This window comes from Ornithodoros turicata, chromosome 2 (genome assembly GCF_037126465.1).
Source record: "Ornithodoros turicata isolate Travis chromosome 2, ASM3712646v1, whole genome shotgun sequence".
In the NCBI taxonomy this organism is placed as follows: Eukaryota; Metazoa; Arthropoda; class Arachnida; order Ixodida; family Argasidae; genus Ornithodoros; species Ornithodoros turicata.
The window spans coordinates 92,066,619-92,079,183 of record NC_088202.1 but is presented as its reverse complement, the minus strand read 5'-3'; the positions used below and the strand labels follow the sequence as shown (position 1 = coordinate 92,079,183).

The 12,565-nt window shown below is 45.3% G+C and overlaps 2 long non-coding RNA genes across 2 annotated transcripts; both read right to left on the bottom strand.

Moving 5' to 3' along the window:
* Positions 1–952: 952 nt before the first annotated feature.
* On the bottom strand, positions 953–8,361 carry LOC135383841 (uncharacterized). Its single transcript, XR_010420100.1, has 5 exons — positions 8,310–8,361; positions 1,337–1,415; positions 1,215–1,260; positions 1,107–1,126; positions 953–1,029 (listed from the first exon to the last, which is right to left on the bottom strand). It is a non-coding gene; the product is annotated as an uncharacterized LOC135383841 (long non-coding RNA).
* Positions 8,362–8,378: 17 nt separating this feature from the next.
* Positions 8,379–9,433, bottom strand: LOC135383840 (uncharacterized). The gene is made up of 3 exons (XR_010420099.1): positions 9,327–9,433; positions 9,165–9,263; positions 8,379–8,424 (listed from the first exon to the last, which is right to left on the bottom strand). It is a non-coding gene; the product is annotated as an uncharacterized LOC135383840 (long non-coding RNA).
* Positions 9,434–12,565: the final 3,132 nt, after the last annotated feature.

The window sequence follows — 12,565 nt, the reverse complement described above, 5'->3', positions numbered from 1 at the left end:
GATTCCTGTTTTCTCTCTGCCATCAAGCAATTATGAATTGATTAGCACTGATCGTCGGTCATAAACAAGCATTACAATCATTTGCAGACTACTTTCTTTCTATCTTTGATATTTGGGAGATGGTAAATAAAGTGTCATACGAAATTATGTGATCCTTAACGCTGATTCTCCAATTCACGCAGCTTTCCATCTGCGCTATTTATAAAACCCCAATTATTTCTAGCGCCTACTAATTGTATATCATGCAGTCTAAGACTTAGGCAGCTTAGTGTCGTAGAAAAACAAAACAAAAAAACACAACCCAGTAAGCGTTCTTCGTGAACTCATAGAGCGTACACGAAACAGCGCAGAAGAATAAGAATGAAATTTCGCAACACGCTGTAATGGAGACAGACACTGCAGAGCTGGCTTGTATCGTGAAGCGCTCTCCTTGCATTTGAGCGGTCTTCTGCATGGACGAGATCTAACTTGGCATAGTTTTTTGAAATATGGGGTGCCACGCTAGTCGTTGCAATGCAAGAACACGAGATGTCGTACCATGACATGTGCTTACTTTTTGTCGGTATAGCTTTGCATACATTGTAAGACGAGCTTACGAGTATTTTAACCGGAACTCGTGTGTTGCATGCTCCTCATCTTTTCTCTCATGTGTGTCATGCTATGTGTACATTCTACGAATTGCGCGGCGAATCGTGTGTCTTCGTTCTCTTTTCGTTCTTGAATCGTGCGCTGTTACAATGTTTAATCTGTGTACATTCTAGTCATTCATAAAGAGAAACCATCACCGATTTTCACTCCCCCTACCCAGACCGTAGTAAACTCAAGTTTCGAGACCTTTGCGATGCTTCCGGGATCGGAGAAGTGTCTAGAAAAAATAGCCTATATGTATACAACGGTGCATCGCACGTCGAGAGTGGACGGTCAGCGATTATATTCAGCGTGAAACAAATGCTTACCGATATCATGGGATGATGCTCCATGACCTCCACGGATGCCGATGCAAACTTCAACGTGATTGCAAACCTGTGTCTGATGTGGAAGTCAGGTTTATTCGTGGCAAGGAATAGTGTGAAAGACACAAGTACAGCGAGGAAAAATGTGCCTACTTATCGTCCTTGGATCGCGACTGCGAGAAAGAAAGGATCCTGTGTTCAGCAAAAGATGCCATTCTCTTGCTCGCGAGGTCAACGCAAAATACGGCATTATTTACGTACCTGTAATTCACGGATACTGGCGAGAGCCACATCGTAAGATATTTCACTGAGGGGATACATCCGATGGTTGAAGAACGATACTATCCGGCACAAACGAAGTGCGTATGATTACAGGCACTTACTGACAAGGAGGTTTGCAAACATCCAAGCACTTCTTGTATTCTTTAGTCTCCATTACAGTGTCCTTGCAGTATTCCAATCCTGAAGAGAGAATATTAACTGCGACACACATAATACACTTTTGTACTTGGCGCATTTATTAGCAGCTGGCAGGGTAGTTCCAAGTCGCAAGCCCTAACATAAAGAACAAAGTCGTACACGTACGGCTGAACGAATTCTCTCATATTCCGCATCCCGTTAACAGTCTATGCATGTCTCTCGTCGTCACTATCGATAGAGGGAGCAAGGGAAACAGGCGGAGCTGGCAACTTCAGGCTAGTGCACAAATGGAATAACGCGACAGTAGAGCTCAATCTTCTCAAACTCGCCAATCCGAATCAACGGTACAAGAAGAGTACAGACATCATTTTGGGATTTTATGTTCTCTGGAGACGGAAGCGACGAAAGTGATAGAACGCGATCGGCTTCATTTAATAAAAAAGAAAAAGAAATCAATACTCACTTTTTCGCACGAAGTAGCCAGCACATTTTCTGGAGTTTACATTATTATGTGAAACGGAAGCGCGGCCGCAATCTTGCAGCGCCTTCATGCAACGAGGACGTAATTTTTCGCCTTTTGTGGTTTTTCGCGTGGTGCACTACCTTTTATGATCCCCTGGTCACGTATCAGGTATGCATCGTCCTCATCAGTGATGGGCAGTATTTGAAGCACTCGGTTCTTCAGTGGTACTTCAAGTACTTTTACGGGTACTTTTACTATATACTTCAAGTAATCCTGCTGAACAATGCTTTGTACTTTACTTGAAGTACATTTTGCTATACTTTCCATTTAAGTATACTTCAAGTATCCTTCCGTAAGCCTTGCTAACCTCACAGCACTGCCCTTCGGCCTATTTTAGCCAGTTCACAATCCCACCGGAGCCGATAAAGTGGCACGTCTCAAAATGCTCTTCCGCGTTGTTTGCTCGTATATATAAACGACTTAATATTGGACTTTTACTGTATTTAAAGTACATATTTTGGCAAGTACTTAACTTGAAGTACTTTTCCCGGTACTTTGCCCATCATTGGTCCTCATAATGAAGCTTATATAGTACGATAAATCGAAGAGTCGATGGCTGCGAGTGTGGAGAAGTGCCTGCGCTCGGGTGCTCAAACCAAGATTGAAAGGCAGATTGTAAACGACTGTTAAGCTTATACGGTACGACCTTCAACGTATTGTTTTGGTGCAATGCAGTACTTCGCATTTGTTTTCGTTTGCGTGGCCGTAACGCTAATCTGTGTGCTCTAAGTTGCTCTCTGTGCTCTGTGTTGGTCACAAACACACACACACACACAGTGGTCACAGTTGGTCACTGTTGCTCTCTGTTGGTCTGTGTTGGTTTTTTTGACCAACACTCTGTGTTGGTCAAAAAAATACACAAATTGCTATTATTTGTCGTTCAAATGTCCCCTCTGTCAGAAACGGCACCTTCCAGCTACCGCTTGAATGTACATACTGCTTTTATGCGCACAAATGGCACTTGTATGTTCGCCCTGTTTTTCTGCCGCTTGTAAGTGTAGGGATAACTTAGTGCATTGTTGCGTTAATGTAGTAAATATCGCAGAATAAGCTTTCTCTGTGCCTATAAGTTTATCATCTAGCTAGAATACCGACGTGGTACACTTTAGCCGCAGAGGTCTTCAAGAAAGAAAATCAATACCCAATCACTGCACTATAGGTTTGTGTCGGGCTGGTGTATATGGCATTGTTGCCCTAAAACGAGTGCAATTATAACTTTAAAAAGGACTGAGCTCGAGAAGGACAGAGTGTCCAGTATCAATATAGAATCTGCTATTCTTACTACGTCACTGTATGTGAATGCTATCTCGGCATACGCACAGCACCGGCTTCATTTTTTAATATTTTTTTTATTGCCTTCTGCACTGCCTATTTTCCTTTTCCTCTACAATTACTTTCTCATGCACCGTTGCACCAAAGCCTAAACCGCACCCGTTCGGGAACCTGGAATTATTTACCAGGTTAAAGGGGTTGAGAAACCACGTGCATAGGTCGGCGAATTCATTCATGATGGCCTTCACCGACTTCATTCACCATCACCTCATAGAGAATGATGTGATGTTGAATGAAGGGCATGATGTGATGTGAAGTTGACGTTGAAGTTGAATGAACGGCATGATGTGAAGTGAAGTTGAAGTTGAAGTTTAATGAAGGGCTATGATGTGATGTGAAGTTGATGTTGAAGTTGAATGAAGGGCTATGATGGGGATTTGAAGTTGAAGTCCGCGTGATGGGTTTTGAAGTTGAAGTCTGTGTGATGGGATTTGAAGTTGAAGTCCGCGTGATGGGTTTTGAAGTTGAAGTCCGCGTGATGGATTTTGAAGTTGAAGTCTGTGTGATGGGATTTGAAGTTGAAGTCCGCGTGACGAGTTTTGAAGTTGAAGTCAGTGTGGTGGCATTTGAAGTTGAAGTCAGCGTGATTGGTTTTGAAGTTGAAGTCAGCGTGTGTGGGTTTGGAAGTCGAAGTCGGTGTGTTGGGTTTGGAAGTCAGCGCGATGGTTTTTAAGGGGAAGTCAACGGGATGGGTTTTGAAGCTGAAGTCTGCGCGATGGATTTTGAAGATGACGGATAGGTTTCGAAGTCCTCATAATAGGTTTTGAAGCCGACAATGTCGATGTATGACGTTCACGTGTCGTGACTGTTACTTGTGCGAACGCGTGCGGAGTGAATAGCAAATGTGTATTGGTGTGCACCGAGCGAACATAAACGCTTCGCGTTTCGTGTCTGGTGTGGGCGTATAGGCCTGACACTGCAGATACCTGGCGGACTCCCCCCCCCTTGTTGTGTATCGGCGGTCGCAGGGAGGGAAAGTGTTTGGAACGCGTTACTCTCTGGCGTAGTGGGGCGCGGAGGGCAATGTCATGTAGCCGGAGGCAACTGTATGTTGCGAATGTGAGCGGTAGATTAGATCGAGATGCGATTTGGCGTTCTGCGGTCGCGCGGTCCGCACGTTGCGGTTGTTCAGTTTGACTCATTTGCTCGCCTACAGCTATAATGTGCGTATATATGTATATTGGATGGGTTTGGATTTGAGCCTCCGCCTTCGGTCGCGTACGCGCGTTTTACTAGACGACAGCAGATTGCTGTCGTGCTGACGAAGTGTGCTTTATTAGGCTTATTTTGTGTCTTCTTAGATTGCTTATTTTTCCTGTGTGTGATTGGGATCCAAATAGGACAAGATCGGGCTGGCATTGTTTTTGTGGACGTCTTTTATTTTAAATGTAATACACAGAGGTCACTATAGGTCTCTTATTTATCTGAGGTGCATAGGTCATGTTTTGGGGAATTATGTGTTCGGCATGCATGTAGCATCCATCGGACACAAGTGTTCCATCAGAGCACGTAGCTGCTATTTCTTAGATATTCATCGTCAATAAAGTACATTTCAGCAGAGGCGGGGAAGTTAATTACCACCCAAAAGTTGCTATAGTTACGAGTTACGTCATTATGCTAAATATTTAATGAAGTTACAATCTTCAAGTTATCAAAATGAAATTAAGTGAGAAATGGAAGTTCTTGCTACCATGCCGGAATTAAGTTGGGAGCGGAAGTGTTGAAAAATCCGACGACAGTGGCCCCGCCTCTTGCACGTGCGCGGCGCCAGCAGCCTGTCTGCTCCGCCTTGTTGCAGCGCGATGTACTGGATGTACGCAAACGCAATTCCGACGTGCTTCTGAGTTAGGTCGAAGCAGAGCGTTCGTTTGGAGTGCGTGGAGTTCCGTTGGGAACGGGAGCGGAGCGGAGTTCCGAGCTTGGAACGGAGCGTTGGGAGCTGAGTTCCGAATATACCTTGTCAATGGGGCACAAAGTGAGAATTGGAATTCCAAGTTCTGCGAGTTCCCATTTTCCGCGCACATTTCATGGAACCTTGCCAGTGGCCTTATCACCTTCCCCGTAAAAAAAATACACTCCACGCACTCCAAACGAACGCTCTGCTTCGACCTAACTTAGAAGCACGTCGGAATTGCGTTTGCGTACATCCAGTACATCGCGCTGCAACAAGGCGGAGCAGACAGGCTGCTGGCGCCGCGCACGTGCAAGAGGCGGGGTCACTGTCGTCGGATTTTTCAGCAGCAAAATAAAAAGAAAGGAGCCCGCGTTGTGCGTTCTGCCTGCTTGGACGTGAAGCAAAATAGAAATTTCGAACTTTGCTCATGATACTTTTGCGAAGTTACCTCAAAAGTGACTAACACTATACAGTCAAGTGATTATGATGAGAGGTTGTTTCAAACATCAAATAAAAACAGGTAAGAGTGGGAATTGTTGTAAACTGTGTCGACACATATTTATTTAGAGAATGTGAGAGAGGAAAAGAAACTGTTTCACGGACTGTAAGTTGGTGGTCTTCCTGGCTCCTTCCAGTCTTCACTTCAATTTGCGCCTCACAATATGTATGTATTACATGTGTCCAAACGCCTCGGTCGTTTAGAATTCACTTAGTGTTTGTCCGTATATACCGTCCTCGGAAGAAAAAGAATACAATGGGTTACACTTTTCCGAGGACAGATTCTCAGTTTTTGGTGTCAGTGATTTATCCAGACCATGATGCATCCCTGTGACACCCCCCACCCCAAACAAGAAAGTTTGGCGACACCCCCTGCAAAAAAGGGGGCTTGCCGTTTCAGCTGTAATGACATGTCGGTAATTATACGTGTAAAGCTGTTATCAAGTAGCGGTAATAATGGCCACGCCCCCTGCTTGGGATTCTGGATGAACCACTCAGTGGTGTATTGCATGAAAGAATTAGAGTAAAAACATATGTCCAGCGAAGGTGATTACAGGTCGCTGAATTCGTTCATGACGGCTATTTCCAGTGTCAGTAAGCATCATGTAACAAGAACTCATGTAATACTGAGTGGCTGGAAACGATGTATTCCGATGCCGAAGCTAATACCCCCGCGTCACGAGTGAAAAATGGCACAGCGGAAAAACCAGACGTACGAAGCCACTAGATCGTGCAATGTACCGGCAGACACGGCGATCGTACGAAGTCATATGAACGTTCAATGTGCCGGCAGGCAAGGATATCGTACGAAGCCACATGAACCTGCAATGTGCTATGCGTTCACTTAGCTGTCAACAACGGGCGCAACATTGTGCAACAACCCTACCGCGTAAGCAACATACCTCCCGCCGCCGTTCACATGCGACAGCGGAGGTCAAACGTTGAATCCCTCCCTTTCCTCCTTTCTTGGTGCACCCTGCTTCCAAGCCCAACCCAGAGCAAGGCGACTGCACCCTCCAAACAGCATACCCCTCCTCCGCTTACGCTTTCGCCGCCACTACCAGGAAATCCACGCTAACAGGGGCGAGGAAGACGCCAACGTCGACGTAATCCTCCAGCAGCGAGCAGCCGGGCACACCAACGTGGGCCTTCGTTCGTATTCAACTTCAAAACCCCATCAGCGGTCACCCGAAGCCACATGAACGCGCAATGTGCTATGCGCTCACTTATCTGTCAACAACGGGCGCAATATTGTGCAACAACCCTACCGCGCTAGCAATACACCTTCCGCAGTTCACATGCGACAGCGGAGGTCAAACGTGGCATCCCTCCCTTTCCTCCTTCATTGGTAAACCCTGCTTCCAAGTCCAACCGAGTGCAGGCTGACCGCACCCTCCAAGCAGCATACCCCTCCTTTGCTTACGCTTTTGCTGCCACTACCAGGAAACCCACGCAAACACAGGCGAGCAGGACGCTAGTGTAACCCTGCAGCTGGGCACACCCCACGTAGGCCTTTGTTGGAGTTCAACTTCAAAACCCCCATCACCGACTTCAGCACCCATCATAGAAATTCAACTTCAAAACCCCATCACAAACTTCAACTTCAAAATGCATCACCGACTTCAGAACCCATCATAGGAATTCAACTTCAAAGCCCCATCACAAACTTCAACTTCAAAATCCATCACCGACTTCAGAACCCATCACAGGAATTCAACTTCAAAGCCCCATCACAAACTTCAACTTCAAATCCATCACCGACTTCAGAACCCATCATAGGAATTCAACTTCAAAACCGCGATGGGATCTGAGGTTGAATTCTGATGATGGGTTCTGAAGTTGAATGATGGGTTATGATGTGATGGATTCTGAAGTTGAAGTTGAATGATGTGATGTGATGTGGTGGGTTCTGAAGTTGAAGTTGAATGATGGGTTGTGATGTGATGAATTCTGAAGTTGAAGTTGAATGATGGGTTATGAATTGATGAATTCTGAGGTTGAAGTTGAGTTACGGGCTCGTGACGCGATGGTTTATGATGGTGATGTGATGTGATGGGCTTTGCGGAAAACTGACCATGATGTGATGTTGAATGAATTCTTAGCAAAATGCCGACCTATGCGTGCAACCCACTGAATGTATGGCTCCGTTTCATACGTTGCAGTCCATGGATTCGACACGCAAAGTTCCACATTCCTCATCTGAACGTTTTTTTAACTGTTGGGTTTTTAAAACTGCGATTTTTTCGAGCCACCCCTGCCGGTGGCGCCCAACAGCGCTGACAGGCGTCAGCAGACAGACGGGAAGTGACGTCTTAGCTGTGCGCCTGCGTCGTCATGGAAACGGACAAGTATGCACTGTCCTTCTCCACTCTGAAACGTCACTCCAAAAATGGGCGACGAGGTGAAGAGTTGAGAGCGAACAGGAGCTCGCCCAGCGCGGGACATTCGGAGTGCAATAGCTTTGTAACGCGGGATCGAAGAAACATACCGTCTTTATGTGTATGTTTAGCAGACATAAATACGGCATAAAGACGGCATAATGACATAAAGACGGCACACATATAGGCACACATAGACATAAAGACGGCACCAGAACAAACCGTGACCGTAATCGAACCGATACTATTCCAGTTCGTGTCCCTGTTTGTGCTCTGTCGCCTTTTAGCACACACCGTGCTTTGAGTGATACCTTTGGCGATGTCCACACAAGTCGGCAGTCCAGAATGAGCAGCAAAATCGTGCGTGAAAGTAATGCAGCCGCAAACATCCATCTCCACTTTCATCTGGCATTCTTGGATGCATGACTAATAGGGAAGAAAGAGGAAAAATTACATGCTACGCAGTGTAGTTTATAGAACTCACATGCCTGCGGTACAAAACTGATCGGGTGTATAGAGCCTTAAACTTGCGCAATCCAATTTTGTTAGGCACAGAGCGTAATTTTAAAATGATGGTCGACGCTATAGTAACCATAAGCTATGGTTACTTGATTCTAGTCGCTTTTTCTCATGAATAGAAAGATAAATTTTTGTACAAGAAAAGAAAGAAAAAAGCGACACTGCGTTGAAGCAACTATGAACGTGGTTGCGCTTTCTTGCTGCTTCTCGCGAAGACACTGTGAGCAGTACTAGGGTTTGACTGTGACCAATAGAATGGAAGTACCACATGCATTCACAGGAAGAATAATTCTTTTAAAAAAAGATAGCAGGCTGTTGTGCAAGTAGCAAATTTCTTATTCGAAGGTACAAAGTGAATACTGATTGGCCTTGAAATGTTGAAAATATCCATCATCCAACGTTCTTTACTGTATAGATCCGCTTCCGCTCGCCTCTAGGAGAAAGTACACCATTCTCGTGGTCAGTAAGCTTTTGCCCGGAACAGTGCACTATGCGGCCGGTGCAGTGCCACCACTGCGTTGCATCGTGCCTAAGCGCAGAACTTAGGGAACGCCCCGCCTATGAATCGTTTATATCAACAAACGCAATAAACACGAATCCTGAGCAGTAGTGTGGTGCAAATGACAATTTGCGATCGGACAGCTTACTTCCATTGTGTGGAAGCCAAGGAACTTCCGCTGGATCCCTCTACGTGTGTAGTCGAGGCACCGAGAACGATACGGTGACGGTAGCCGCTTGATGACGTGCTGCGTCCACAGGGCTCGCTTAGCAAATGTCGTCCTCAAAAACAGTCGACTATGAATTCTCACCTGCTTTACAGCAACCGTCACGTCTCTGTCCCACTGCACTTCCATTTGAGTGAGAGAAGACAGGGGTGCCACAGTTGGCGCGGTCACCACGATGGGCACATACGAGGTACGTGTAAATACCACAGTGTTGCTGCTGTTCAGTTTTGATTCTATACGCAGTTCTGCACGGATATAGTCGCGGGATTACGTGAGTGCCGCCTTTTTTTCTTACCTTGCGCACCCCAATTCCACGGCTCTTGACATGCGTGATACGGATGACTTGAGTTCGCCGTTTGGGAAAGGTCCAGTCTGTAGCACATTTGGAGCGGGATTCGGAACACAGTCCTGGTCATTCTGAAACATCGCAACGCGGTATTACGGAGCACGCTGCGAAAGTGATCGGTAAAGTGCCACGCGGTCGGTATCCGACAGAAAGTAAAGTGAAGTAAAAAATAAAAAAGTGAAACAAAGAAGTTATATTCTAAATTCCAAAAACTGCAGTGAAAATTCTCGTTTATAGCTCAATCATATGAGCTCTCGAGAGCTGACTCTATGGGGCCCCGTCTGCGATACTACGCCCGCTCCACTCATACTACTGAAAAAATGCCACGGTGAAATACAGTTTTCTGCACACTGTCTAAATAATCACGAGTATAGTAAGTGTCTACGCACAGATGGGAGCAATCGAAGCTCGCACAGTCTCTTCTAGAAGTCATCATGCAGTGGAGCAGCTCGTGTGCCTCGAAAGCTGTGTTATCCCTTAGCTCGAAGTCGTAAGACTGTATGAAAGCACCCACCACGATTTTCTGAAATGATGAACAACGAATACTTGCACGAACGCAAGGGATATCCACGCTGTGAGTACTGTACGTTTTCATTTTATTTCAGCTAACAAAATAATTATAAGGTCGAAAAGCGAAGAATCCAGCAGGTTGAAGCGAAAGCCTCAGGTCTGGAGCCGCTGGATATTTGGAGCAGAGATCGCTTGTTCTACCTGGGTATACCTATAGGATCTACCCAGCAGAAGAACTATCTCTGCACGAAATATCGGCGGCTACAGACCTGATGCTTTTGCTCCAAAATACACTATGTGCGCCGAGGACGCACAATACGTGAATGTATAAAGGACACTTGGTGCTTCTTGAGCGCAGGTTTTCGTCTCTGTTGGCAATAGTTGACCATTGCCACAAATGTCACAGGGCATGTTCTAGATGTATGGTCATTCCATATGAAGCGATCCAATCACGTCACTGGACCACCACGGCTCTTTTTCAAATTTTTGTTTACTTGTTGACACCGTAGAGAAATAAACGCCCACAACATATTTTCACCAAGTTTGGGGGCATTTTTACGTTAGGAGGCTCTAAATATCTGGAGTTCACCTAAAAGTGAGGCACCCTTCAAGGCTTCTCCCGGCAAAACGCGGCTATAGGAATTTTAGGTCTGTAAACGTCAGAGTGGTCGTAAAGGATTGTTCTTTAATTTTGTATGAAAAAACTCTCATGCTGAAGCGTCTTTCACCGTCTTTCAACGTGTGCCCGTTTGCAATCTGTGACGGGTGGAAGTACGGTGAAGCGACTTGCGGCAAAAGCTATCCTTCAGTGACCATTCGAAGAGTAAATTTTAGCTCCTCGGGACGTTTTACTGTGGTCTGAAGAATACCTACAACATATATTGCCAATGTTGGTACCCTGTACTGATGTGTCACAGGAGCAGATTGCGTTGAAAGTACGATACGAAATGGCCAAAGCTATTCCATGCACACGTGATTATCATTCCTTCGAGCCCCTTTGCACGAGGAAAGTGGAGGTCCGTGTGACGTCACTGTCTACTCCAGCCAAGGTGTACAACCTCAGGGCGACAAAACGTTGGTGCTTCAGTGCTTCAAAAAAAATGGTTCAGTGTCATCAAAATGGCTTCAAATTCGATGACTTTACAATTGTAATGTAATCGCGTTTACTTTTTCTTCTTCCTAACTGCTGATAGAACGTTGTTACTCCTCGTCGTCCGTCTAATGACTTGACTCAAATAAAGTGTATTTTTAATCGAGTGCCGTATATTTATTCGTTCTAGTGGGGCAACGTCATACAGCAGCAGGGTGCTCCTCCGTAGCAACTGCGTTACTTTCAAAAAATCATTGCCAAAAAACAAGAAAAAGTACCCTCCCAATTTTGTACATGTTCAAGTGGATACATTAGCCGTCATTTTAGCGTTGACGGAATGCTCGTATCGCGCTGGCCACATAATTTTTTTTTCAGCTAGCAATACAGCTAATTTATCAAATTCTGCATAACTCACCATCTTTTCTTCGCTTTTCATTCATATCTTGAGAAATAATGTTTTTTACACATGTTCATGACCGGTTCCACGTCTACCAAATTTGATGCCCCTATGTCCAGGCAGTGACTCGGAAGAAAATAGCAAAACCGATATTGCGAAAACGTGGATTCCGAGCACTACAGTACGGTACGAAAGACGCTTCAGCATGAGAGTTTCTTAATACACAATTAAAGAGCAATGCTTTACAACCACTCTGACGTTTACAGACCTAAAATACCATTTGCCGTTTTCCCACGAGAAACCTTCAAACATACCTCACTTTGTTTAGCGCAACCTAACGTGAAAATGCCCTCGAATTCGGCGAAATTTTTTGTGGGCGTTGGTTTCCCTACGGTGTCAACCAGAAAAAAAAAAAGAAAAAAAAACGAAGAACAAAATCCGTGGTGGTCGAGCCACGCGACTGGATCACTTCATCGCTTCATTAAGTACCTTACTCAACTCATTGGCCGATATACGGGCTTGGGTGAAACTCTGCAACTTAGGAGGGTGAAGGGGCTTGGAAGTACGCACAAAGATTAAACGTATACGGTCGCTATGTTACATTGTTTTGTTTTGTTTTTCTTTTGCCCGAGAAAGGGACGCCCATTTAGTATCACGTAACTCCACACTTATTCTACATATTTGGGCTGCGATCTGTGCCTTACCATGGCCGACTTGGTGCACTTTCCTTTCACCTCGCACAACTTTGTCTTGTTTGTCCTGCAAAAAAGTAGAGGTGCTTAGTCTCATGAAGAAGCCGCCCTTCCATATAACGACGTTACTGGCTGAATTTATAGTCGAGACGTGATACATCTACGTGACATTCGCACGTTTACTCATAGATGCGTGCCTGAAATTCGTTCAAAATTTCCAATACGGCACACTCACCAGGCGTCTGTACAAACGGTGACCGATGGGAACAGAATGATGTTCTTGCCATC